At 41.1% G+C, this 27,566-nt stretch overlaps 1 protein-coding gene across 1 annotated transcript in view; it reads right to left on the reverse strand.

Annotated features, from left to right (window-relative positions):
• The window catches only part of NEXMIF (neurite extension and migration factor), a 163,017-nt gene extending 142,493 nt beyond the window's left edge, over positions 1-20,524 (reverse strand). The window contains exon 1 of the mRNA XM_034649723.1: positions 19,956-20,524. The gene's annotated coding sequence lies outside the window, so the exon portion shown is untranslated. The remainder of the gene's footprint in view (positions 1-19,955) is intronic.
• Positions 20,525-27,566: the final 7,042 nt, after the last annotated feature.

Genomic DNA, 27,566 nt, shown 5'->3' on the forward strand with positions numbered 1-27,566 from the left:
TTAAAAAGGAAATTCGGACACATGCTACAACATAGATGAACCTTGAGAACTTTATGCTATGTGAAATAAGCCAGTTACAAGAGGACAAATAAATACGGCATGATTCCACTTATATGAGGAACCTAGAATAGTCAAATTCATAAAGACAGAAAACAATATGGTGGCACCAGGTGCTTGAGGGAGGGGGAAAGTTGGAAAATTGGAAGTTATTATTTAATGAGTACAGAGTTTTAATTTTGCAAGATGAAAAGTAAAGTTCTGGAGATGGATGGTGGCTATGATTGCATAACAGTGTGAATGTACTTAATTTTAAAATAATTAAGATGGGAAATTATATGTTATGTGTATTTTAGCACAATTGAAACAAAATAAAATGAAAACAATAGTGTTCTGGCATGGACTGCCTTTGGAGGTAGTTGCTTGTCTATGGTTATCTCTAGGCAAGGTAATCTAGAAAAGTTGATTAATGTGTCAGATAAAAATGGTTTAGATGATCTAGTTCTTACCAGGAGGCAGGAAACGTTTGTGGCCAAGAGTCAATGTGAGACTTAATTGATAAACATACAATAGCCAGGAAGGTATTGCTTCTAAATTTTGTTGTGATTTGCTGCACAAAGAACTAGTGAGGCAAAACTTAGAACATCGGTCTTCTTCTAGCAGGCAGTTAGAAATAGCACAGTTGCTGGTTTACCTCCTTTTCCATTATGCACCATTTTCCCCCCCAGGGATTCCTGCTGAATAAAGTATTATGTATGCGATTTACAACCCCCAGAGGCATGTGCTATCTTACATATTGCCTTCAATAGTCCTGTGCACATATTTCTACCCTAATAAAACATGGTTTCCCTGAAATGAGGGTTATTTTACTCACCTACCACTCCATTATTACTCTTACCACCCCTTCCTCCCACCTATAGTATCTTAAACTTAGTAGGTAGTCTTTAAGTATATTGTATTTATGAGCAACTGAACTTCAGATAAATCGAATGAGATAGCTCCTTTAATACCCCTTCCGGAAATTGAGAGCCTGTCTCAAATCTCAAGGCAATTCCAAATCACACTGTGCCTTTAATGTATATTAAAGTCTCTTTCTGCCTGACTGTTAAGCTGGGACATTGGTCTCCTGTCCTAGGACTAGAACTTATACAATTGGCTCTCCTAGACCAAGAAGTCCATTATTCATCTGTTTCCAGTGTCTCAGGTAAGTATATATCGCAGTCCTCGCTGGAAAAGACAAGAGAGGTAAAGAGATGAGGAAGTCCAAAAGAGTTGCAAGGGACCTCAGCCACAGATCAGTTAGATCAGTTCTCAATCTCTTCATACCTTTCCAAACCCTTCTGATATCTTTTTTTTTTATAAGGCCCAGGGCTTCTGTGAGGTTTTTTTTTCTGAAAAAACTGCATTTATTAAATAATAGCTTTTCCATGTTCACACGTGCACACACATGTATGCCTCAGACTTTCTTTCTTTTTTTTTAATTTTTTATTGTTATGTTAGTCACCATACAGTACATCCTTAGTTTTCGATGTAGTGTTTGTTCCATGATTCATTGTTTGCGTCAGACTTTCTGATCAGCATGGATAACCAATGTTGTTGTGCTTGGTTTGTGTAATTCGGAGAAAAACAAACTTGATAGATAACTGGGGCAGCTGTCTGATAGTTAAGTGCTCTATTTTCATTAAAGTTTGAAATACCGAAAATGACTTAAGGATCCCTATGTTAACTTTGTGATCCATTAAAATGACCAGAGAACTCAGGCTGGGAACCACTGATGTAGTTAACTCCTCTCTCCTTCGTTTTTGAGTCACCAAGTAAGGCTTTTGGCCAAATAGAAAGTTAATCTTTGAACTGGGATTAAAACTCACACCATTTGAGGCCAGTTGCTTTCTTGGCTTTCTTCATGACAATTTTGGCCTATAACTTTGACTCATCTATGATCAGATTTTTTGTAAATGTCATGAAGGGGACTTTTGGTCATAATCTGTATTAGAATTCTTCAGGAAACAGAAGCAATAGGAGATTATATATATATATTATATATATAATCTCCTATTGCTTCTATATATATATATATAGAGAGAGAGAGAGAGAGAGAGAGATATTATATATATAATCTCCTATTGCTTCTATATATATAGAGAGAGAGAGAGAAAGAGAGAGAGAGAGAGAGAGAGAATATGTGTGTGTGTATATATGTATATGTATACACACATATGTATATAAAATCACCTCTCTTATCTTTTCCAGTAAGGACTGCAATATATACGTACCTAATACACTGGAAACAGATGAATAATGGACCTCTTGGTCTGCCACCTCCTTGAGTCTGAGAACAGCTGTAAGCTTTCTACAATCCCCTTGTGCCCCCTACACCCACCAGTTCAGACCTGATTGGTTAAGGGGGGCCTTTGGATGGGCAAAAATTGCAAGGTTTCCCACAGCCAAGCTGGTCAGCATGCAGGCAAGTTCTTTGGAGTCTAGATGCAGTAAGTGCCACTTCACATTTCCCAAAGCCTTTGGTAGGTATGGCAGGTTAAGACTCCCACAGAGAAGTTGTCTGCCCACTTTGAGGGGGAAATGCCACTCAGTGCCTAAAGCCACTCCTTGTTAAAAGCAGCTTTAGCTCAGAAGCTTCTGCTGGTGGGAGGGGAAAAGGGTGTGGAAAGAAGCTCCCTTGAATTGAAACTTGAATCTTGGGGGTAAATACAACTGAGACTTGTTCCAACATTGGTTTCTATGGCCTAGAAACAATAGCACCCCATGTCCCAGTGAAATGCATGCTTGCCGAGCCTCATCCTGCCTAATTCTAAATCTCAATCAACTACAGAAATAAGTATCCTTAAAAATAAAATCTTTTGACATGGGAAAGCGTTCTTTTTAGAGGGATTTTAAAAATTTCAATTTAAAATCTTAAATATTCCCAATCCTACAGTCCTCACTAAATCACAGGCATACATGCACATGCAAACGAACACACACACACACAGAGCCCCCAGTGAGCTTACGGCAGAGATGCAGCTAGCCGCTGGTGTGATTCCTAGCTTTCCAGCCCTACGCAAAAGAATGGAGCCCAGAACTGAAAAATTGAAACCGTCAAGCACTTCTGAACAACTGCAAAGAGACACTTGGCCAATGTAAAGAGAATCAAAGACAGCAAAGGCCAGCAAGCAAAGAATTAAACTGATAAGCAGAAGTATGGCGAGCTTCCATGGGCTAAGTTCTGGCTTTCCAACACCCTGGACCAGGAATAACAGTGCTTTCATTTTTTTAAATTTATTTTTTAATTTCAGCATGGTGCTGTTTTGCTATGTGAACTTGAGCAAGTGGCTTAATTTCTTGGTTCTTCGTTGTTTCAAACACACTGAACTGTCTAGGATGATAAACCATCACCTCTGTCCCAGCAGGTCTTGATAGTTAAATGCAGTTTTGCATGTATTACAATAAATGCAATCAAAATTGTAATCAACAAATGCTAATCATGTGTGTGTGTGTGTGTGTGTGTGTGTGTGTAGAAATGGTGTGGTTTGTCAGGGATGGATGCCTCTTTCACGGCAAATGTTAAAGAAGTTTTAAAGACTATCATCCTCTTTGTGCTCCAGCTCTGGAAAAATTATACACCCCATCCCACCCTCCTGACCAGGGAAAAAACCCACAGTCTTTTCCTCAGGGTTGGCTTCTTTGAGCTGAGCAGCTCCAGAATTGGTTCCCTATGGGCCTCAAGGGCACCTCTTAACCTTGATTTGGAGATGGAGGGGTCTATCAGGGCATCCCTTGGTCACACCCCAAGCCATTTCCAAGCACAACTAACCATTCTGAATGAATACTTCAAAGCAAGAATCACAGAAATGTCAACCCTTGTTGTTGTTGTTTTGTCTTTTAGAAGAACAAGATTTGGTCAAAAGACAGGAACAAACTTTCTGGGGAATATACCATAATCCTTATTTCTTTTTCCACACAAGTCCTTGCCTGTGCTATTTTAATGGCTAAATAGCAAATTGTGCCTTAAAAATTATTCACTGGCAAGACTTCAGTGTAGAAATGTGCCTTTTGAAAACAGTGCATTATGACATTATAATGTTAAGTGGAAGAAAACCAAGATAGGTAAAACCACAGAAACATAAAAATACACAGGAAGAAAGATTAGAATATCAAAATATTAAAATGGGCAGTCCTTGATTTCTTCATTTTTCTATTCTTTTGTTTCTCCCACGTTATTAAAATGAATCATTTTTGTAATGAAAAAAATACAGTTTTTGATTTCTTTTCTCTCTCTTTTTCCTTTTTTGAACATGGAAGGTTTCACATAGGACAGGGAGCCGAGAGTCTCAAGTACAATATTAAATGGATTTGTGCCCTTGCTAAGTCATTTACCTTCTCTGGGCCTCTGTTACTCTCATAAAATGGAGTAGGAGACTGACAAGAAGGTATCCCTAAAGACCCTTCCAATTTTGGTCTTTAATGTTTTATAGCCAAGATCACTGAACTGGCTGAGCTGCCTACAACCTTTGCAAATTAAAGTCTACAGTAGGACTAAGAGCTCTCTGGTCCTAAGAGCTATCAGTTGATAGAATTTTCCCATTTTCCTATAATGTGATTATATATATTTTTATCATAAAAAGGTAATGTACATGTCATTGGCTCTAGACCACGGTTAGAGCGGAAGAGGAAATGTAAAAGGAAAATGAAATACAACCCCAAAGAAGATGTTGAATGAAAAAAAAAAAGAAACAGGGGACCTGGGTGTATCAGTTGGTTAAGCGTCTGTCTTTGGCTCAGGTCATGAACTCAGGGTCCTGGGATCGAGCCCCATGTTGGACTCCCTGCTCAGCAGGGAGTTTGCTTCTCCCTCCCCCTCTGCCCCTGCTTCCACTGTGCTCTCTCTCTCTCTTTCTCAAATAAATCTTTTTAAAAAAAGAAAAAAAAGAAACACATTACAATATTACTTATGTAAATTAAGAAAACACACAGAACAATTCTGTCTATATATTTCTATAGAAAGAATATATATTCTATATTCATATATATGTAGTCTATATAATATATATTCATATATATGTATATGAATGAAATGGAAGAATACATACCAAATACATACCAAATTCATTTTTGCCTCTGGAAATGGATAGAGAGGAATGGGGTTAGAAATAGGGGACAGAATTTAACTTGTCTGTAACATTTTATTTTCCCACTAGAATAAAATCTAAAGCAAACTTGATGTTAAAAATGGTAACAGAGAACAATCTGGTGGTTGCCAGAGGGGAGAGTGGGGATGGGTGAAATAGGGGAAGGGGATTAAAAGGTAGAAAATCCAGTTATAAAATAAATAGGAGATGGGGATACAATGTACAGCATAAGGAACATAGTTAATAATATGTAACAATTTTGTATGGTGACAGATGGTAGCTAGATTTATTGTGATTATCACCTCATAATGTATATAAATGTTAAATCACTACGTTGTGCATCTGAAACTAATATAATATTGTATGTGAAATTACACTTGAATAAAAAAAATCTTACAATTTTATTTGTCAATTACATCTCAATAAAGGTGAAAAAATAAAGAAACTTAAAAAATGGTAATAGTTATTATTCAACATGAGTAAGTTCTCAAGGTCCACTATATAACACAGTGCTTTACTTAACAGTACTGCATTGTACACCTAAAATTTGTTAAGTGGGTAGATATGTTAAGTGTTCTTACCACAATTTAAATTACATTTGTCAATTCTGAGTAGAGATCCAAGTGTGTTTGTTACATTATTGATTCTTAGTGCATTTCAGTATTTTTCTAATTACTCAAAATAAAAATATAAATCATTGTTAAAAAGCAAAAGATTAGATTTCTTTTCTACATTTTTCAAAATCTGTGAAATGTCTATGCATTATTCTGATAAATGACAAATGATTTTAATCTCAAAACTAGGAAAATGGAAAAGAGAAAAAAGTAACAGGACAAAGAAAAATGAAAGGGGTATCACTGGGATTAGTTAAAGGCCCTGGGAACCTCAGGAACTTTTTGCCCAAAAGTAACTAACAAATTCCCATTTTAGATCATAAGCCAAAGACTTAACAAGTGGACCTATTACAAGATTGGAACCCCAGAGTGTTCCAGCCTCCATCCTCCACCATATATTTAAAACCCCACTGTGTTTCAATGATTTTCTCTGGACAGAAACTTCCAGCGAGTCTCCTCCAACTGCTTAGCCTTTCAGGGACAAATTTTCCATCTCAGCTTCCAAGGCGACTGTTACAACACCACAAATCACCTTCTGCCATCCCTTCTTAAGCCAAATGCTTACTGGTTTCCAGGAATCATATGGGGAATGTGGCTTTCTGAATTTACTGCCTCACAGTACTCAGCTCACAGCATTTCTTCTTAAACTAAATGTCTTACTATAAAAGCTGAACATGCTGAGGATAAAGCTTTCCTTATTCCCCTACTGGCCTCCCCCAACCTAATCCCTGTCACAGTCAGAAATGCCATTTTATTCCCCAACTCTGAAGAAATCTCAGTCATCTTGGCTCTTTGCTGCATACTGATCAATGATTGAATCCATTTGTTTTTATCAACTCGCTGTCTCTTGATTTCGCCCATGGCCCCTTTTGTCAACCTTTTCCCCCAAATCCTCCTTGTTTTTTGTGGGCACTTCACAATATGATGTATTCAAATGGCTCTTCCCCTGACCATCTGCCACACCCAAGAGCCATAACTTCTCTCAGCTGATGTAAGTGAAGTGCTGGCTTCAGACTTTGCTCTCTAAGGGTAGCAATGACCTTGCATCCAGCCACATAACATGCCAGGAAGGCAGCTGCAGTCAAACAAGCTACAGATCCCAGGCAACATCAAGGGGAAGGTTAAAGGCTCTGTTGATAAGTGAGAGGGGTAGGTTGGGAAGGTGGTTAGGTAGGAGAGAGTGTTAAATGGAATGGACAAGCACAGGCTTCATGTGTTAAGAAACCAGAATCCTCTGTACCTCACTGCTCAAAAATACCACTGATAGGGCATTCTAAGGGAAGGGATCAGGGCCTGGCCTATAATGATCACTCTGTCCCTGATTTATACTGTGACTTTGAGCAACTCAATGTAAAGTATGAGACTCAATTGCCCCACCTGGAAATGTTACCATCATGGAAACTCTTACTGTGGGAAAGACCTTAGAAATCAGCCCTCCACCAAGCCCTCAATTCACAGTTTAAAAACTCTGATGCCCAGGGAGGGGAAGTAACTTGTCATACACAGTCTTCAATATTTACCTTTCCTAAGTCCATAAGGTTGTTTGTGAGGCCAAATAAAATAAAACATTGGAGCCTTTTAAATTATTTAGAAGAGAGGGGCTATAGAATTATAAGGTGTTATTATTGGCAGCCTTAGTTCCTACGCTCCCTTACCATACTTAGTCTCTTGAATGAAGACACATCAATCTGAATTTTCACTTCCTCAGGACTACTAAACACACAGTTATCTCCTTCAGCTGGCCGTCTCAGCAACAAAGCAGCAGCTCTCTGCCCTATTGTTCACTGCAGCCTCCCCCACCTCAAATTGTCTCAACTGTTTCAGCACTCCTTCTACCTGAGGGTCTAGAAATAGCCGGTCCTTTACATCCTGTGACACATGGCATTTCAGTGCCATAAGCACATGACATGGAGCAGGGAGAATTTCATTACAAAGGGCCTCCTAGAGGGTTATTGGGAGTGGGGTCAGAACCACAGAGATCAGAAAAAGGCTGAAGAAGTCCAAAAGGACAGAGAGCAAAATAAAGAGGTAGGATCACACTTTTCCTTTCAGTACATATTATGCCACATGGCTTTTCATTTAAAAAAGGGGATGGCTGGGTGGCTCAGTTGGTTAAACATCTGCTTTCAGCTCAGCTCATGATCCTGGAGTCCCAGGATCGAGCCCCACAACAGGCTCCCTGCTCAGTGGGAGCCTGCTTCTCCCTCTGCCCCTCAGCCCACTTGTGCTCTTTCTTTCTCTCTCTCCCTCTCTCAAAAAAAGAGTAATTTGAGGATGCTTTTGTCTAGTGTATGGCCTGGATGCCTGAGGCAGTCCTGTGGATTTTTCCGTCTAAGAAACTGAATTTTCAGAAAATAAAGGATCCTCATTCCTGGCCTTAGCCGTATCCACTTTAGGCTTCCATTAGCTAATGAGACTCCATTCTGGGAGATATCTAAGTCATACCTGAGGGTAGAATGGTAGAGGTGAAAATCAAAAGAGAAACATTAGTCCACCTACCTGTTCTTTAGCATCTTTTGGTGGTTGGCTAGAAGTAACTTGGCCTTGATGAATCATGAATCATTGGGATCAGCAATATCATGACATCACCACCTTACCTGAACAATAAACAAGTCAGTCTTTCCATTTATTCAGGTGCTAAATATATAGAAATGCGTAGCTACCAAAGAACTGCTGAAATAGGGCCAAAAAACAAAATAAAACAAAACAGTGGTTTATAGGAAAAGAGTGAGATCAATGGCAAGGAAGGCTGATTCTAAGTTCTCTTCCCAGATCTGTATAGCAGTATCCTGCTCCTTTGGCCCTTCTGCTTAACTGGTGATCATTGTCCTCAGAATTAAATAGTATATTTGGAGTTTGGAGCCTGCTTGAGAGACAGAGTGACAATTGAGATTTTGGATTTTCCCACTATATCATCTCCATATCTTTGAGTAAGAAACCAGGCATACTCACCTCTTCCCCACAAACACACACATGAGAGGATCTAAGTAAGCCATAGCCTAGGGTTTAACAATGAGCACTTTGGCTTTGGGTTATAAAGCATGCCTATCTTTCTCTTTGCCACACAAATTTCAAGCTGCTTCCTCTTCAGATGCATGTGTGTTTTTGTTTAGCTTTAAGTCAAACCACAAAATCTGCAAAACTCACTGTAGCCTGGCACAATTCCCCTTCCTTTCATCTATTTAACCAAATGGATTTGACTGTGTCCTTTATGAAACATCTTAACATGTCAAGGCTACAGCTTTGCACATATAAGATTTGCTATAGGAAAAGGCAATGTGACTCAATAAACAGTGGGTATACTTCTTTCTTTGCCAAGAGGTACAGTAGATAGGCAGTCCATAAAAACAAGCACACAGAGATATACACACAAATACAGAGAGCCAGTAAGGAAAATGTTACAGAACTGCCCCAAGGGGAGATCAAAAACACTGAATTTACATTGAGGAAACCCCTACAAGTCAAAGGAAAGAGAGATTTCAGAAAGCAACAGTTATGCCAGTAAACAAAGAAGCTGTGTAACGGGGTCAACTGATTCTCTGAGCCTTGGACAAAAAGTGCCAAGAAGTTAACATGGAGCTTCGTGAAGGACAAAGCTCTTTCACAAATGCTTCCCACCTGGCTGAGATGCTGGAAGCCTCTAGGATCAGAATATTGGGGCCACAAAGATGCCAAATAAACCCTAGATCCTAAAAAAAAAAGAACAAATACCCTTTTCATAACCTACTCTTTTCTGTTAATATTTCCTCAATCCTCAATCAATGGTTATTTCAGTCATGGAGGTAGAGTGTTTGTTGTTATGACTAAACTAACTTCTCTCCAATAGGGGAGATTATCTCTTTAACCAAACAGAGTGGTACAGGAACCTGCTGCATGTTACTCCACCTCTCTTACAAGAGTCAAGAGGAAAAAATTCAGTTAATACTATGATACAGTTTCTACCAACTCTTCTGGGTCCATACTATCCAGGTGAGTACCCTGTTTCCCATATCTCCCTGGTACTCATCTCTGCCAAGATAACAGAGATGTTAGAATTATCCCACAAATATTTTAAAGCAGTCATGATAAAAATGCTTCAATAATCAATTACATTCTTGAAACAAACAAAAAGTCTCAGTGAAGAAATAGAAGACACATGGAAGAAGCAAGTGGAAATTTTAGAAATGAAAAATGCAATAACTGAAACTTTAAAAAAATCTCAGCAGTGAAGTTCTATAGCAGAATGGAGAGAAGTGTGGAAAGAATCAGCCAACTTGAAGATAGAATAATAGAAATTATTCATCTGAACAACAGAGAAAAATAGACTGAAAAAAATGAACAGGGTCTCAGGGACCTGTGAGACTATAAAAAATATCTAACTTTCCTGTCATCAGAGGAGGTCGAGAACAATAAAATATGAGAAGGCAGGACAGACAAGGTATTCAAAGGAATGATGGCTGAAAACTTCCCAAATCTAGCATAAGATACATACCTACAGATTCAAGAAGCTGAGAGTGTTCCAAACTGGATGAACCCAAAGAAATCCATGCCACAACACATGATAGTCAAAGTTCTGAAAACTCTAAAGACATAGAAAAAAAATCTTGAAGGCAGTGAGAGAGAAACGATGCCTTAACTATAGGGGAAGAAAACAATTTGAATGATTTCTCATCAGAACCCATGGAGGCCAGAAGACAGTGGCACAATCTTTTTTCAAGTGATGAAAGAAAAGAACCATTAACTCAGAATCCTATATTCTGTGAAAACATCCTTCAGGAATAAAGGGGAAATTAAGAAATTCTCAGATGAAGGAAAACTACGTGGTTATGAACAAATCTGCACTAAAAGAATGACAAAAGAAAGTCCTCTAAATGGAAAAAAAATATAAAAGGAATTGCAGAACTCGGGAAGGAAGGAAGAACAACAGAAAAAGCAAAAGTAAGAGTAAATACAATTGACTTTGCTTCTCCTGTTGAGTTTTCTCTATTATGTTTGATGGTTGAAACGAAAACTATAACACTGTCTGATGTGGTTCTAAATATATGTAGAGGAAACACTTAATTCAACAATATTATAAAAAATTGAGGATAAAAGGTTAGTTTACTCAAAAAGGTAAAAGGTTGATACTAGTAGATTGTAATAAGTTATGTGCAGGCACTCTGGAAGATAGTTTTTGCAGTTTCTTAAAAACTAAACATGCACTTACCATATGATCCAGCAACCACACTCTGGGTATTTTCTCCAGAGAAATGAAAACTTATGTTAACATAAAAACCTGTAAACTAACCTGCACAGCTTTATTTGTAAGAGCCAAATACTGGAGACAACCAAAATGTTCCTCAACAGGTAAGTGTTAAACAAACTGTGATACATTCATACCATAGAATACTATTCAATAGTAAAAAAGAATGCACTGTTTATACATAAAACAACTTGAATAGATCTCAAGAGAATCATGCCAAATAAAAAAGTCAACCTGAAAGGTAACATACTCCATGATTCCAATTATATAATATTTTTGAAACGACAAAATTATAGATATGAAAAGAAGATTAGCGATTGCCAGGAGTTAGGAATATTGGGCATGAGGGGAGTAAGTGTGACAATAAAGAAAATAAAGAAAGAGCATAAGAAAGATCTTTTGTGGTGATGGAGAAGTACTTTATCTTGATTGTAGTAGTGGTTACACAAATCTACACATGTGATAAAATGACATAGAACTAAACACACCCATTGTTCCAATGTCAAGTTCATTATGTTGATTTTATATTACATATGCATATGTAAGATGTAACATTGGTAGACACAGGGTGAAGGGTATATAAGACCTCTCTGTCCTTACAACATACTGTGAATCTACAATTATTTCAAAAGAAAAAGAAAAAAATCAAGTCGCTGTGGTAAGCAGAGTAGTGACCCTCTAAAGTAGTCCACATCCTACTTCTAAAACCTGTGAATGTGTTAACTTACATGTCACCAGGGGAATTACAGTTGCAGATGAAATTAAGTTTGTAAATAACTAACCTTGAGATGAGGAAATTATTCTGTATTATCCATTCATGTAGCCATCCATGAGCCATGTAGACTCAATGTAGTCACAGAGGTCTTTAAAAGTGGAAGAGGGAGACAGAATGAAGCATGAGAGACTATGGACTCTGAGAAATAAACTGAGGGCTTCAGAGGGGAGGGGGGTGGGGGAATGGGATAGGCTGGTGATGGGTATTAGGGAGGGCATGTATTGCATGGTGCATTGGGTGTTATACACAAGTAATGAATCACGGAACTTTACATCAAAAACTAGGGATGCACTGTATGGTGACTAACATAATATAATAAAAAATATTATTATAATAAAGAAAGAACTCAGTGGGTAATATAAGAAAAAAAAAGAGTAAGAGTCAGAGAAGGACATGTGACAATGAAAGCAAGATTGAAGGAATGCAATGTAAGGAATCCATCTACCATTGTTGACTTTGAGGATGGAGGGGGCCCATGAGCCAAGAAGAGTGGGCAAACTCTAGAAGCTGGAAAAGGCAAGGAAAAAGAGTCTCTCCTAGAGCCTCCAGAAAAAGTGCAGCCCTGACCACACCTTGAATGTAGCCCAACGAGACCTGTTTCAGATTCCTGACCTCTAGAACTGTGGGAAAATTAATTAATGTTGTTTATAAACTACTAGGTTTTTGGTCATTTGTTACAGCAGCCCTGGCAAAACTAATACAATCACCAATTAGTGGTTAAAAACTAACTCACTCAAAGATGGACAGCTGGCTTTTTGCAGAGTACATTCAATTCATTATTTGAAAGTCAATAACTCTGTACTATAATCTTAACTCAATGGTTAATACATCATGGCTAATGTTATTTGCAATTCCACATCGCCAAGGACAGCAATGATAGAAATCTTGCCTCAGAATTGCAGGGAAAAGAAACATGTTACTCGTTATTAAATAGGGCCTGCTAAGTCGATGCAGAAATTAGAACAGAGGCGTTTGTGCCATGAAGGCTGGAAATTTTGTCTCAACTACAGATACCTCTTTGCAATGAATTTTTCTGCTGTGTTAAAACAGGGCATCTTAAATAAATTTTAAAAATCTTTAAAAAGGGGGGGGCCTAGGTGGCTCAGTCAGTTAAGCATCTGCCTTTTGCTCAGGTCATGATCCCAGGGTCCTGGGATTGAGTCCTGCTTTGGGCTCCCTGCTCAGCAGGGAGTCTTCTTTTCCCTCTCCCTTTGCCTGCTGCTCCGCCTGCTTGCACGCTCTGTCAAATAAATAAATAAATAAGCAAACAAATAAATAAAATCTTTTTAAAAAACAGGGCATCTATACTTATTTTCTAATGGGGGGGATATAGAAACAATAGAAAAATGCATCAAATTAGGAAAGAGCTGGGGTAAATTATTACAGGTGATAAAAAAAGACCCAGCTGGGAACAAAGCTAATTTCCTACAAGATAAGAGAATCTGTTTTATTCTTTTCTCTGTCAGTGCTTTGCACATAGTAGGTGCTCAATAAATGTCTGCTAATTAAAGTAGAAATAATGCTTAATGACCCTTCCAAACTTAGGATTCTATTAGCCCTCATACTCTGCCATACTCCAAACTGCTAAGATAAAAAGCAGAGACAAGCAATAAACATTTCTTCATGGACAGGGATACCACCTATTCCTACCACCCCAACTGTAAGACACAGATATGGAATACATTCTTGTTTGCAGAGCTTAGGGAGCTTTGCTTTTAATATATCATGTTAGATCTCCAGGATGGCTAATAATCCAAAATGCCTATGAGTACGAGGGTCCTCCTGAAGATATCTGGATACCACCTTCCTCTATGACTCCACCTAATAATCAATGCTAGCAGGAGTCCCCTATTTTGGTCAAGCCCATTGGCTAAGATAAACGCATAAAAAGAGATAGATGAAAGAGAGATGTGGGCAGGCAAACATGCATGAGCTTTTATGGAATATATTTTACATATTAATAATGAATTTGTGAAGAGTGAGTGTTGAGCAGGGATTTTTAAGAATCTGAAAGTTGACAAATCAAGGATTTAGGGATACTATCATTGACTTGTTTTTGGTGAGAATAGTAAGTCAAAGTGAGTGCTAAATGATTCTTTTTCATAATAAAAAATATCTGTGCATGCTAATCAGAAAAAAGCTTGTAACAGTAGCTGAGAGCTGCAGGCCAGAAGTATTTTAATAACAGCCTTTCTTGAAAGAATCATTTTCATGGCTTCCATTTCAAGCTAGCATGACCATGACAGCCATGCAACAGGAATTCTTGCAACAACTGAGCAAAGGCTAGTGCCGAGGTTTTTAACTCAGAATGTATGGTTAGACTTCCTAAAAATGAATGCAAGTGTCATATATGTAAATGTGCACTTTTCTGAAGACAGTTTCCTTGGCATTCATCGAATTTTCACAGGAGTTCATGCCAAAAATAAGGGTTAGGAACCACTAAGCTAGGTGGTGATGGCCCACTAGTTGTTTAGTAACTAAAGTGACAGAAGGTCTCTCTGTTCAAGCAAGTTACTGAGACCTGGTCTCTGGGTTAATAAATCACATGCATGCTTGGAATAACATGGCAAATATTGGAAAGGAGGCCAGAAAGAATTTAGTAGTACCACAAAATTTAGGTTACTGTAACAAGCAGGAAAGAAAATATCACTATTAACATTTGGACTCAAACAAGCAAATTGGGCTCCTGGGTGGCTCAGTCAGTTAAGCATCTGCCTTTGGCTCAGGTCATGATCTCTGGGTTCTTGGATCGAGCTCCACATCGGGCTCCCTGCTCGGCGGAGATCCTGCTCTACCCTCTCCCTATGCCTCTGTGATCTTTCTCTCTCTCAAATAAATAAATAAATAAACAAAATCTTTAAAAAAAATTCACATATGGATTTTACTTTTGGGGTCATCACCCAGCCACTCCACCAGGTTCTGAACAATCCCCAAAATCGTAACTATCAGCTGATAGGTATGTGCTCAGGAAATGTGGACCCATTTTAACACTGGCTTGAGTAAAGCTCAATTACGAAGGGGATGCTTGAAAACATTGGCAAAAGCGACTGAAAATAGTTCCACATTTTCTTCTTGTTTGCATTATTCTTTTTCTATACTGGGCTAGATTTGGCCTACGCGTCATTGTTTCTTTTCACCCCTGCCCTAGATCAATGAAGGCCAATCATAGATACTTAGAACTGGAAAGTAGTTTAAAAGGTCATCTTCACCATTACAGAAAAAGCAAATGGAAATATGTGTAATATCTACATATAGATATATACATATGTAGATATAATTTATATATATTTGGCAAGATCACATGCAAACTATTTGGGACAGAGACATTATTACTTGTGCATTTCTCAAAACATATTCTAAAAAGATGAATTCACACTTCCGTTGGTACGACCCTCTTTTGTCTTCCAACGACTATGGTAAAAATGATCTTTCTAAACTTAATGCCTCCTGGTATGCTTTAAGCTTATTACCTATCACCAGTCTTTCATGAGAATAAGAATAGCCCTGCTCCAGCATGCAGATAGCACCTCTTTGTTTGACTTAAAGGTGCCTTACAGTTTAGGATGGCCATAGAATTTTTTGTCCAAACTGGGACACTTTTGAGGACGAAATAAGTATGCTGGGACAAGAGGTTTAAACCACAACATATGGCCACACCACTCACAGACCTCCATAGAGGAAATAGTTTAAACTTGCCACAAAGAAAATCAATCTCTGTGCCCTTTCTCAATGGAGGATGGCTTGGCATTACTCTAGCAGTCAGGCCCATGGTATAATCTTGGTCTCTAACCTCTAAACCCCTTCAGGTTAAATATTAGGAGTAGCTCCTTGCTTAGGCTAGTTGTATAATACTTGAAATGGGCTACTAAGGGAGAAAGATGTAACTTTTTAAATGAGGTTTGGGAGTGTTTGAGAAAATAGGAGATAATGGATTATATCAAAATCATTTTGTTGGGGATGGATAAGATGACCTATGAAAGTGCCTTTTAGAAAAGTAAAAATTATATGCATAATATTGGTCCTGAAGACTTCAGTCCTTTTTCTACCAGAGAACAAGGGAGGGAAAGACATCAGGTCATAATGCTTATCAACAGAAAAAAGAGATGGAAAAGAGCACATTCCTTAGCAGAGACCTGCAAAACACCAAGGGAAATGAAGGACTGAAGGGAAGAGAGACAAAGAGCATCCTCACCCCTTACCTGTAGTTAGTGCAGGAAAGGCCCTACCATCAGTATAAGGCAGCTTCTCCCCACCACCCTCCATTCTCCAGACTGACCCCATCCCAGACCAGATTTCCCCAAGGTTGTGATGTGCTTACTGTTGCAGAAGGCCAGTGTTGCTTGAGAATAAAAGAATGTTGACCCCTGCCTAAAATGAAATTTTCTTGGTGAGAGGAAAGGTCTGTAGTTAAAGGTAGGCCCAAGTGATGATGCAGTCTCATCCACTGCCCGTTGTTTTGTTTTCAAACAGCCCTGGAAAAGCGGCACAAAGAGCATGGCAAGTCCTTTATTTCCAACACTATGACCTTGGTTTTGAAAGGGTGATTTCTGGTGGAGAAACTGTTAAGGAGGGAGCTAGTTGATGGGCAACTTTTCATAGGAGGTAAAGGGAAGAATAAAAAAATTAAAACGCTCAAACCTGAAATCTTGTTTTGTTTTATTTTGTTTTCTGAGCAAATAGGTGTTTGTATTAAAACTTGGGGACAAGACCTGTGGGCAGAAAGCACTGCATTGTGTTAAGGAGGGCACGTGTTGTGATAAGCACTGAGTGTTATACATAACTAATGAATCACTGAACACTACATCAAAAACAAATGATGTACTATACAGTGGCTAACTGAACATAATAAAAAAATAAAAATAAATAAAAATTTAAAAAAAGAAAGAACTGACTGTGATTGTGGGGAGGAATCTATTATATACTTTTAAGTTGAGGGAGATCAACTTAATAAAGATAAAGTTTCTAAAGTGATTTTCATATGTTAAAGAAGATTTACAGGATCCTGGAGGTCTGGCTATGGTCACTGAAATCTTTAAGAGGGGAAAAGCAGGGTATCCAGATGACCTACTCCTTATTGTATCATTTCCCTTCCCTATCATCCACTTTGGTTCTTTTCTCTTTTTGGTTGCTACAAGCAGGAACACTGAAACCGCGAATGCGTCACCAGATAAATAAGTTTAAAGACAATGTGACAATCAAAGGTCAGTTGGAATCTCCTTCTCTCCCTTTACTAAGGTATTTGGAGGGGGAAAAAAAGTATTCACTAGAACTGGACTTAGGAACAGAGAAACTGCAATCAATGAATGCTTTTTGGTTAGGCTAGTCCTTCTTGCTTAAGCAAATACTTTGGTGAAACCAGGACCTCAATGGTGATTTTGTCAGATGAGCACATCTTCGAGTGTTTAAAATCCAGCACTTAATCATTTTCCCCACCTCTTTTTTCCCACTTCTAAACACAGGCAACACCACCATATCTTTAGTTCTCTCTGCTCACTGGGTAGTTTACAGGTAATCAGAGGATTGTGAAAAAAAAAAGAAAATGGGAGAAAAGAGGCAGTGAAACAGAGAGAAAGTGGCAGTATTCTGCACTTGTTTGACTTTGGCAACAGGGTGTTATAGATGTGTGTGTGTGTGTGCGTGTGTGTGTGTGTGTGCCTGTGTGTTTTAAAAAGCACTGATGCATCAAAGATTTATTCACTGAACAGGTTGATTTATTTAACAAACTTGACATATGTCAAATTCTACCATGTGCTTACATAATTGTTACCCATTAATCAAAGCTATTATTTAGCCAAATATTTGTTTTAAAAGTATTTTCCTTTAAATGACTTTTTCTAGTCCACTGCACAATCAATCAGTGGTTCATTTTTATTCCGTTCTGTTCTATTATGTATGTTAACAACAGCTATTTTAAATTTAATCTTGTAGGGCTATTCCATCTCCACCCAAAAATCTATTCCTTTTTTTCCTAGTAAGAAATTTCTGTTTAAAATCACATCATAGGGAAAGATTTAAAAATATGTACAATGTCCTTTCATGTTATTGTATTTTACAGTCTTGATTTCCAGAAAAAGCAGTTTCTCAACATACCGATAAAATCACAGATCTGAATCCTGTTAACCTAAGAAACTGCTATAAGGACAAAAGGATATGATTTTGTGTGTGTGTGAGTGTGTGTCTGTGGAGTGTGGAAAGGTGGTTGGGACAGCTAGGGGAGAGCTAGGTGGATAATTAGAATAAAAGAAAGTAAATGGAGTCAAATTTCAAGTCTTGAATTTTGTTGAATCACCCTACTCTATCTGAACACAAGGGAACAGAAAAATTATATTTTGTTCAACTCAAATGCATGCAATTGAAAGGTATTTCTGAGAAACAAAAATGTCTAATCACTAGCTACCAGTTTGAGTTCTTCTATTGTAAAAATGCCATTTGCCAAAGCAAGAGACTCATTTTGATCTCCCAGGTCAAGGTGTGAGGACTAGGAAAGATGGGGGGGGGAACGGGGAGGAAGGGAAATCCCACCACCACATAAGTAAATCTTTGACCTAGTAAGCAAATACGTTTTTGTTGTTACTGCTGGGTAAAATGTACAAGTCTTCCAGAAATTAGACACTGTAATAAAAATGTACCAGCCCAAATTTAAATTGCTCACTAGACAGATGGTTAATTATATTCACAGCCACATATTTCACTGGGATAGTTTCAGACGCTCAGCCAGTTTTATTTGATTATCCAGTTTCCCAGTTAATATGTAAAATGACAGTTACTTAGGGCTTTTCTGTTCCCTTCTAAAAATATATTTTAAATAAGTGTAAATCCTCCTCAGCCACGAGAACATCCCTGCTGTAAATAAAATGTTGATTATGGCACCCTATGCGTACAAGATGTAAGGGAGCTTCATCCCCTGAAACCCAAATGGTCTCTGTAGTTCAGAGAAGACTATTGGAACACCTTTTCTCACCAAGCAAAATATTTCAGGAACTATCAGCACACTCTGCTCCTCCGCCAAAAACAACCGAGGAGATATTTAAATCACTGGTTGACATGCTTTCGATGCTTTTTAAAAACAGCTCTAGCAGCCCTACACACAAATCATGTCTCTTCAGATAAGAGTCTAGAAAATGGAACGTTAGGAAAAGGCCACATAGCTAAGTACACTGCTGTGCACAGAATTCAACAGTACGCTGGGAGCCAAAACCCAAAAGCAAAATATGAAACCCACTGATTCCAAAATGCAACCAGAAGCTCGACAAAAATCAAGTGTGCCGATGTTGAAATGGAGATGCCAATTTTTTTTTTTTTTAACTTCGAAAAAGACAGGAAACCTTGCGCGGGTGATTCGGTCCCTCACGAATCAGACAGAGAAGCAGTCATGCTGAAACCACTGGATTCCTCAGCAGAACGGCGCCAACTCAGCGGCGCGTTTTCCATACTTTTCCGGAGCGGGCCCTGCTCCCCACACCGGCTCGCGGCCTCCCAGCCCCACCGGGTGTGCGAGACCCCAGCGGACGTGTGCAGCGGGGCGCGGCAGAGCGAAGCACCAGAAGCCACGCAGGAAAGTGTCAATTCGATTGCCACCAAAAGCGGGAAGGGGCCGAGGGCCAATTTCCGCGAAGGTGACAAGCTGGGCGAGGCTCACTGGGGCCCCCAACACACACCCTCCCGCGGCGCTTGGTCAGGCGGCGTGTGCTGGGCAAGCGCTCGGTGGTTGGCAGGGCAGCCCCAAGCACGTAGGGGGCGCTGGCGACCGTACTTCGCACCTTTGCCGCTTTGGCCCTGGCTCCCAGTGGCGGCCGCCGCGTGGGTTTTCCCGCTCGCGCGGAAGCGTGCGGGGTTGGTGCCAGTTCCCTGGCCAGGATCTCTCCGGCACCAGCCCGAAAGGAGGCGGCACACTGCTGTCTTCGATGCCGGGCTGTGTGCGTGTGAGCGCCAAGGCTCCGGCCCGCTCGCTTCCCCTCCCCCCCTCTCCCGGCGCAAGCAGAGGCCTTTCCTAGATTGCAGTGCCTGTCAGGGCTAGCCCAGATCTCTCGCCCTTACTGCCTCGCTCCCTCGTACACAGACACACAAATGCACACCATTCTCACACAGAGGTCCTCCCTTCCGTTTTCTCTTCCTCCTCTTTGAGCTTGGCTTCCCTCAATTCGTTCCACCCCTTGCCACCTCGAGCCAGCCGGGGAGCCTGAGAGAAGGCCAGGGAGCTGGTTGGTAACGCTCGTACTCACCTCACAGGCCGACTCAGGAGGCGCAAGTCACTGGCGGGCTCAGGCAGCGGGCGCTGGAACTAGCGCGGTCGCAGTCAAGGCTGGGCTGCCGCCGTCGCCGCAGCTGCTTGAGCTGCCGCCGCCGCCGCCGCTGCTACTGCTGCCGCCGCCGCCGCCTCCTCTGCCTCAGCTCCATGCGCCAGGCCCTCCAGGTGGACGCGCCTGTGTCCCTCAGGCGCCGCCGCCGCCGCCGCCGCGGTGTTAGATGGTGTCAGAGCTGTCGGTCTCTGGCCCTGAAACTCCGCACCTCAGTGACTATGGGCTGCTCCCGGGTCCGAGCTTCGGATGAACCACCGCTCGCTCGGGCCGGGGCTACCTCAGCAGCGGGCTGCGCGCTCGGCGCTGGAGCCTCTCTCAGTGCGGTGGCTGCGGCGGTCCGCGGGAGGGAGAGAGAAGGAGGGAGGCTGCTACTGTCGCTGTAGTCGTTAAAGCTATTGCTAAATGCTGTTACTGCCGCTACTGCTGTGCTACTGCTACTGGTGTGGCGGTGGCGGCTGCTGATGCTGATGCTACTGGTTTTCCGTCCCGGGTTCTCCCCCTGCCTCGTCCCCCCCTCCCCCCTCTCTCCTCCCTCCTCCTTCCCCTCCCTCCGCTGCTTTTCTCAGAGCCTCGGCGGGCGCTGCCTCTTCTCCTCTTCTCCCTGAGATGCCTCTGCCCATTCAGAAAGGTGCCCAGAGTGGGACTGCCTCAGCTGCCACCATCGCTATTGCCCCTGCCATTGTTTCCTCCAACACGGATGTTCTTGCTGGCCGCGTTTCCCCCCTCTATCTCCCTTCCCCACCACAGCCTTCCCTTTCCCTCCTGGTCTCTCTATCTTGTCTACAGTCCCTTCCCCATGTGCCCCCTCCCACTCTGTCCGTCTGTCCCTCCCTCCCCTTAGGCGCCCGGGAGCGCGCACTGCGCGGCCACCTGTCATAAAGGGCGCGCACCTCCCTTCCCCACCCCACCCCGCCCCCCACTCGCGTTCTTGCAGCCAGCCCAGTCCACCGCGCCAGTGGCGCGTTCTTTCCTAGGCAGACCTGCAGCCGGACACCACTCTCCCACATCTTTTAGGGCAGTTATGTGTACAGAGAGGGGCGCTTTGAAGTTTGGGGAATAGTCCAATGGCTTCTTCCACCAAGCATCTAACCATTCGATCTCTACCTACCCTTAACTTCAGAGCCTAGGCCCCCAGAGGGTTGGGTCATGAAGGGTTGGATGAAGGGCCATTCCCCCAGAGAACTGAAAAGGGGGATTTTCTGGAATAAAGAAGGAGAGAAGAAGGGAACATGAATACACCAGGAAGGAAAAGGAATCTGCCGGACTCTGGTCATTAAGAAATCCCTTAGGTGATCATCACCCCTCAGAATTCCTGGGAACCCAATGGGAAATGGCAAGGGATTGTAGAGCAACTTAGAAGGGACTCTTGAGCACCCTGGAGCCCTGGGTGTAAGGTTGGGGCCTGAGCCTCTGAACCAGTCACCACTAGGAGCCAGGGCAAGAGATGGAAAGGTTGGTGCTAGAGCAGAAGGGGTAAAACTAAGTTACTTTGTGTACACTTGCTCCAGCAGCCCATTGCCAAAACACAGCTTCTCCAGTCAGTCAGGGCCCAATTTCAGGTTCCTCTGCTGTTCCTCATTTTGCTGCCACCACTCCAGCTTTCAGACTGGATGTGTGCAACTTCTCACTTTCACCCTCAACAGAGCCATTATGGCCTGTCACACAACCCCTCCCCAGAAATAGCACAGGTCCGGTGGGTGGGATTTCTCTTTCCCTGGCAAAATACAAGAGGCAAATGTTCTAGATATCCCATTGTCAACAAAATACAGGTTTCCTTATCAAGTTTGTGACACTCTCCATGGGTCTTTCATTGCTGAGCAGTACAGTGTCTGTCTGGGCATAGGAGCCCTTTTACAATTTGTCATCTCCATGCCTTGGTTTCTAACATCCTACCTGCTTGGAACATTCTTGTCCTTTCCCCCTCTCATTTCATATCTATGAAACTCATCCATAAATAATAGCTCATCCTTAAATAATGGACGCTTACTGAGTCTTTATTATGTGCCAGATACCATGCTAAGCAATTAACGCAAATTATTTTATTTGATCTTTACAATTGTATTACTTCCATTTTACAATTGAGAAAATTGGGTCACAAAGAAGTTAGATATACATATCTTGAGAATAGAAACAATATCTTCTTTATCTTTTATTTGTTAAGCACTACACAAATACTTTTGCATCTTTCAGACACTGGGGTAAATATGAAGAAAAAAAAGATTTGGCTCCTGCCCTCAAAAACAAAAGCAAATATTATTAAACATGTGAAATGCTACACCATATGTTGGCTGGATCTCAATGGCCACAATGAATTGCTCTTTTCCTGTTGTTGGAAAGCACATTGTTTTCACCTGTATTAATCACATATGCTATTCTTCCTTTTTAAAGTTAGTCATTTATTAATTACCAGTTATAATTTGTGTCAGTGCCCTCTACCCAAAGACTACCAGGAACACACCTATTGTTGAAAAAGTTAAGTTTATTACTTGCTACAGTGAGGGAGAATGCAATCATAGATGTTATGGGCTGAACTGTGTCCCCTCCCAAATGCATATGCTGAAGTCCTAACTCCCAATACCTCAGAAGGTAGCTGTATTTGGAGGTAGGACTTTTAAAGTGGTGATTAAGTTAAAATGAGGCAGTTATGGTGGGCCCAAATTCAATCTGACTTGTGTTCTTATAAGAGGAAAAAATTTGTACACACAGAGACACCGGGGACATATGCATATAGAGAAAATATGATGGGAGGACACAACAAAAACGCAGCCATCTGCAAGCCAAAAAGAGAAGTTGGAGGAGAAACCAAATGTGCCAATACCTTTATATTGAACTTGTAGGCTCCAGAACTGTGAGAAAATAAATTTCTGTTGTTGAACCACTCAGTCTGTGGTATTTTGTTATGGCAGCCCTAGCAGAGTAATACAAAAAGGAATCATGGGGTATCTCAGTAAACGGGTGGTAAAAAAGGACTTATTACAGGTTTGGGGCTTTGGTTGGGTAATTCAGGGGGAGTCTTAGGAAGTAGGGGTTCATTCTGTATTAAATGCCATCAGCAAGCAAGGGCAATTTTATGATTGGGCATCTTGATAAATCTTATCTATAAGATTTGGGTAAAGTGGGGATAAGCTTTTGTGGGTGGTATAGTGAACTTGTTTTTGTCTATGCTTAGACTGCATTATGAGGTGGCCTTGTTTTGTCTCATTTTATCATGTTCTCAGAGTAAACTTGTCTGATGTTGGTGTTTTGTGAGGTTGTGTATATCCAACAGGGGAACAACATGGCCTGCCTGTGTGTGCCAAGCCAGCTTTCATTTATCAGGAGTTGCTTTCCCCCCCCCTCATATGTGGCTACTTAACACAGTTTATTAGTTGTAACTAACTTGGTCTTGGGCAAGTTACTTTACTTCTCTGTGCTTCAGTTTCCCCATCTACAACTGAGAGAAATGGAACTAAACATAGGGTAGTTGTGGGAACTAAGTGAAAGAATATACATGAGATCCTTTGAACAGTACGTGGTACATAGGCAGCAGTCATTGGATGTGGGCTATTATCCATTTTTGTTTTCTCCAACAGACCATTGAGCACAAATCACAAATTATTATAGTTATGTGTTGGTACTTTCTCCTTGCTAGACTTTGAGCTCCTTGAGGTCAGGGATATTGTCTATTACCATAGTAATGATAGCCAACTTCTGTTGAGTGCTTTCAATGGGCAAGGCACTGTTGTTAGTTGTAGTTACTTCAAGAAAGCTTTTGAGGCCCTATCTCTATCTTTAGGCTAGCCTAGGTGCCTTCTTCTGTGCTCCCATCGCAGCTGGGTTTACCTTAAATTACTATACTCAGCATATGATACTAACACTGTCTACTTATGTATCTTCCTCCCCTTCTATACTGTTCACTTACAGAGTGGAGAGCAGGTACTTTTTATTTTACAAATAAAATGTGTTTATATTTAAGGTGTACATTGTGATGTTTTGATATATGTATTCATTTTGAAATGGTTACCATAATCAAGCTAATTAACACATCCATGACCTCACATAGTTATAATTTTTTTTTGGTGTGAACACTTAAGACAAATTCTCTTAGCAAATTTCAAGTATAAAATACAACATTGTTAACTAGTTACCACGCTGTACTTTAGATCTCCAGAACATACTCATCTTGCATAACTGAAACTATACCCTTTGACCAAAAAAGTCCCCATTTCCCCCCATCCCCAGCCCACAGTAAGCACCATTCTATCCTCTGTTTTTATGAATTCAACTTTTTCAGATTCCACATAGAAGTGAGATTATACAGAATTCATCTTTCTGTGTCTGGCTTATTTCACTATAATGTCCTCCAGGTTAACCCATGTCACAAGTGGCAAGATTTCCTTCTTTTTAAAGGCTGAATAATATTCCTCTCTGTCTCTGTCTGTCTGTCTGTCTTTCTCTCTTTCTCCCTCTCTCTGTCTCTGTGTGTGGGCACAATATTTTTTTTATCCATTAGGTTGTTTACATTCCTTGGCTATTATGGACAATGCTACAGCGAACGTGGAAGTGCAGATATCTCTAGCACAACAGAGGCACTCAACATAAAGGCACTGATCAGATTTTCACTACATTCTTTGCTTTTTCTAGGGTGAAACTCAGGTCAACACAGCTGTCTTGGCCAATGTCATCCCTTTCTGTGGGATTTTATTGACTAAAAAATTAATAAAGGATCTCTTCTATGTTTGCTCTCCCTGTAAGGTAGAGCTAAGGCAAGAATCACTGTGAGACCTCAATGCAAGAAGGTGCCATTTGGGAACTATTGGTCCCTGCTATTTAACAGTCCATTGTAGCATGTCCATTGGGGCAAATTAAGGTAATGAAAGCATATGAGACTGAGACCTAGAATCTTGGGTTTTGACCTTAATTTTGCCATTGACAAACTTGTGATACTCAGCAAATCACTGAACCTCTCTGACCCTCAGTTTTTCCATGGGGGGAATTGAGAGAATAATCTATTCACTGGCTAATAGAGCTTGATAACAAAGATTAAAGAGCATTTACTGGAATTTCTCTTTGGAGAAAACATTTAACTCCGCCATTACTTCCGTGTTACCTGCCAGGATAATTCTTAGCCTCTGGAACTGGTACTCCAAAATTGCCACAGCCTTTCAGATACCAACCAAGCACTACAGATTTTGTGGTTTTCAGCCTGCCATACTTCCTAACAGTCCCACAACTCAACCTGTTCTCAGTGAAGAGAAACAGAGTGTCTGGAAATTTGGGGGGCATAAGAGATGCTTCCATCCTGAAGCTGGACCCAGGAAGTTTCTTTTTATCATGCTGAGGACAGACACAGCGTGTTTTTCAGCTCAAATTTATGTTCTTATCCCAAAGGGGTGAAACAAGGTGAATGACAGAGTAACATTACCACAGTATCATGTGTATGTACAAGAGAGGAAAGTACCCTATTGTTTTTCATATAATGTACCATTATTGTGCCCAGAGATTATATAATAATCATAATGATGATACCCAACTGGGACTTTATGGCATCTTTTCCTGGTGAATTCCAAAGAATGGCCCAAAGGAGCTCAGGGGATCCAGATCTGAAACCAGCATTGCCTGTTCCTCTTATTTCAGGGGCAGCACCCAGAACATTGAGGGCTCCCATTAAATAGAATGGAACTGACAAGCTACCTCAATACTTCCCTCCTTTGTCCTAAATGGCATTTAAAAACCATAGCTTTCTCCCTCTTGACAATAGACAGATGTTTCTCTTTTTTTTTTCGGTCAGCAGCCCTAGCAGGGGCAAGGGAATCCTCATTCTATGAGTTATTCAGCTAGTGATTGGCTGGGGCCCTGTGTTAGGTATCAGGAGGAGAAAACAGAGACAGTTAAAGACATCTTATTATCTCAAAGAAGCTATAGTCTATTAGCCTAGGGATGAAAACACAGGAGATCAATACTCTTAGGCTATGCAGAATGAGGGTTGAATGAGAAGTGAGAATAAGTCCGGGCCTTTTTGGTCAGGAGACCACAGGAGTTTGGGAGGGTCCCTTGGCATGCACCAGATGTGGTGGCCTGGAGGGAGAAATAGAACTATGATAAGCAGTGAGGAGAAGAATATATTGAGCATGGGAAAGAGCATGAACTGAGGAAGTGCTGAGACAAGATGGTAAGAAATATATTTGGGAATCAGTGACATGTGTAGTGTGGCTGGGGCCAGGGCTTGCCCAGTTGCCAAATTTGGATAGGTTGAATGGGGCCAGACTGGGGAGGTTTTGGAACTCTAGGATATTTTACCTTGAATTCTTGTTCTCAACTTTATAAATGTGGACCATAAAGGTCATAGCCATATACCGGATAGATAGCCAGATGAGGCACTGAATCTTTGGGTTCAGATTACAGCAATGATGAACATTTATGAATTATGATGAACTTTTGCATACATCACAGTGTGTGTTCATGACAACATATTTAAAAACCAAGTTCAAATGCAAATATTCCCCTCATTGAAGCCATCTTCCTTAAGCCTTAAAACAAACAAATAAATAAAATTTGTTGGTTGAACTCATTGTCTTTATGGTGGTAGAGCTGAGTTGCAACAGCTGAACCCACAAATTGAGACAAGATGAGCAAAAAGCTGGTTCCAATCAAGAGTGTCTGGGGTGTCCTGACCCCATTTTCCCAGCATGCTCAGGTGCCTTGGCTGCTGTGCTCAAAGCCAGCCTAGGCAGAAACACTTCTGCCACTCTTTCAGGTTGAGCCTTTGAAACATGCTTTGAAACAGGATGAGTGACTCAAAGTTAGGGAATTGAGGTCTGGAGAAAACCATTTCCATCCTCAGTTGCCAAGGGCCATTGAAGAAGCCCTAGATGAAGCCACAGGCCAAATGTTCGTGGCCTGGCAGCATTGAGGAGGTCCTGAGCAACATGGGAGCAGAGGTGTGGTTGGTGAGGAAGTGTGTCCAAACTCAGGGCAGGACCTTGGACAGGGATCAGCAGGCGTCTTTAACCAGATCGTCCCACAGTGTAATACAGCTCTCCAGCATGCAGCTGTGTGCCCGAGTGGCACTGCAATCTGTGGATAATGTGTCGAATGTATGATGTGGGTTTTGGGCTTCCCTGGGTTAGGCACCACCCAGAGCGCCCTGCACAGCGTGAGCTCCTTCAGGCATAGACTCATAGGTTTTATTCAGTGTAGGAGGTATTAGAAGTGTCAAATGTACACTGTTGGAAATTGCAATGTAGTCTCGTGGTTTGAACAGTAGTCCTAGAGTAAGGAGACCTAACCAGACTGAGCTCCAATAGCCCCAGAAACATCTGGTCCAGGACTTCTTGTACATGCTTGCCTCTTCTCCCTTAAGGAAAGGATCTTAAAGGACCCCTTTTCATATAAAATCCAACACCTTAGCGTGTATTTCATTCCCACACCTCCACCAACCCGGATAGAGGAAAGCAGGATAAGCTGTATTGTAATAGAAAAGCACTGGACTTGGAATCAAATGACCTTGGGTTCTGTCCCTTACTGATGTGATCCTGGGCAGTTTTACTTAGT

The sequence above is a fragment of the Ailuropoda melanoleuca genome, chromosome X, assembly GCF_002007445.2.
Source record: "Ailuropoda melanoleuca isolate Jingjing chromosome X, ASM200744v2, whole genome shotgun sequence".
Classification (NCBI taxonomy): Eukaryota; Metazoa; Chordata; class Mammalia; order Carnivora; family Ursidae; genus Ailuropoda; species Ailuropoda melanoleuca.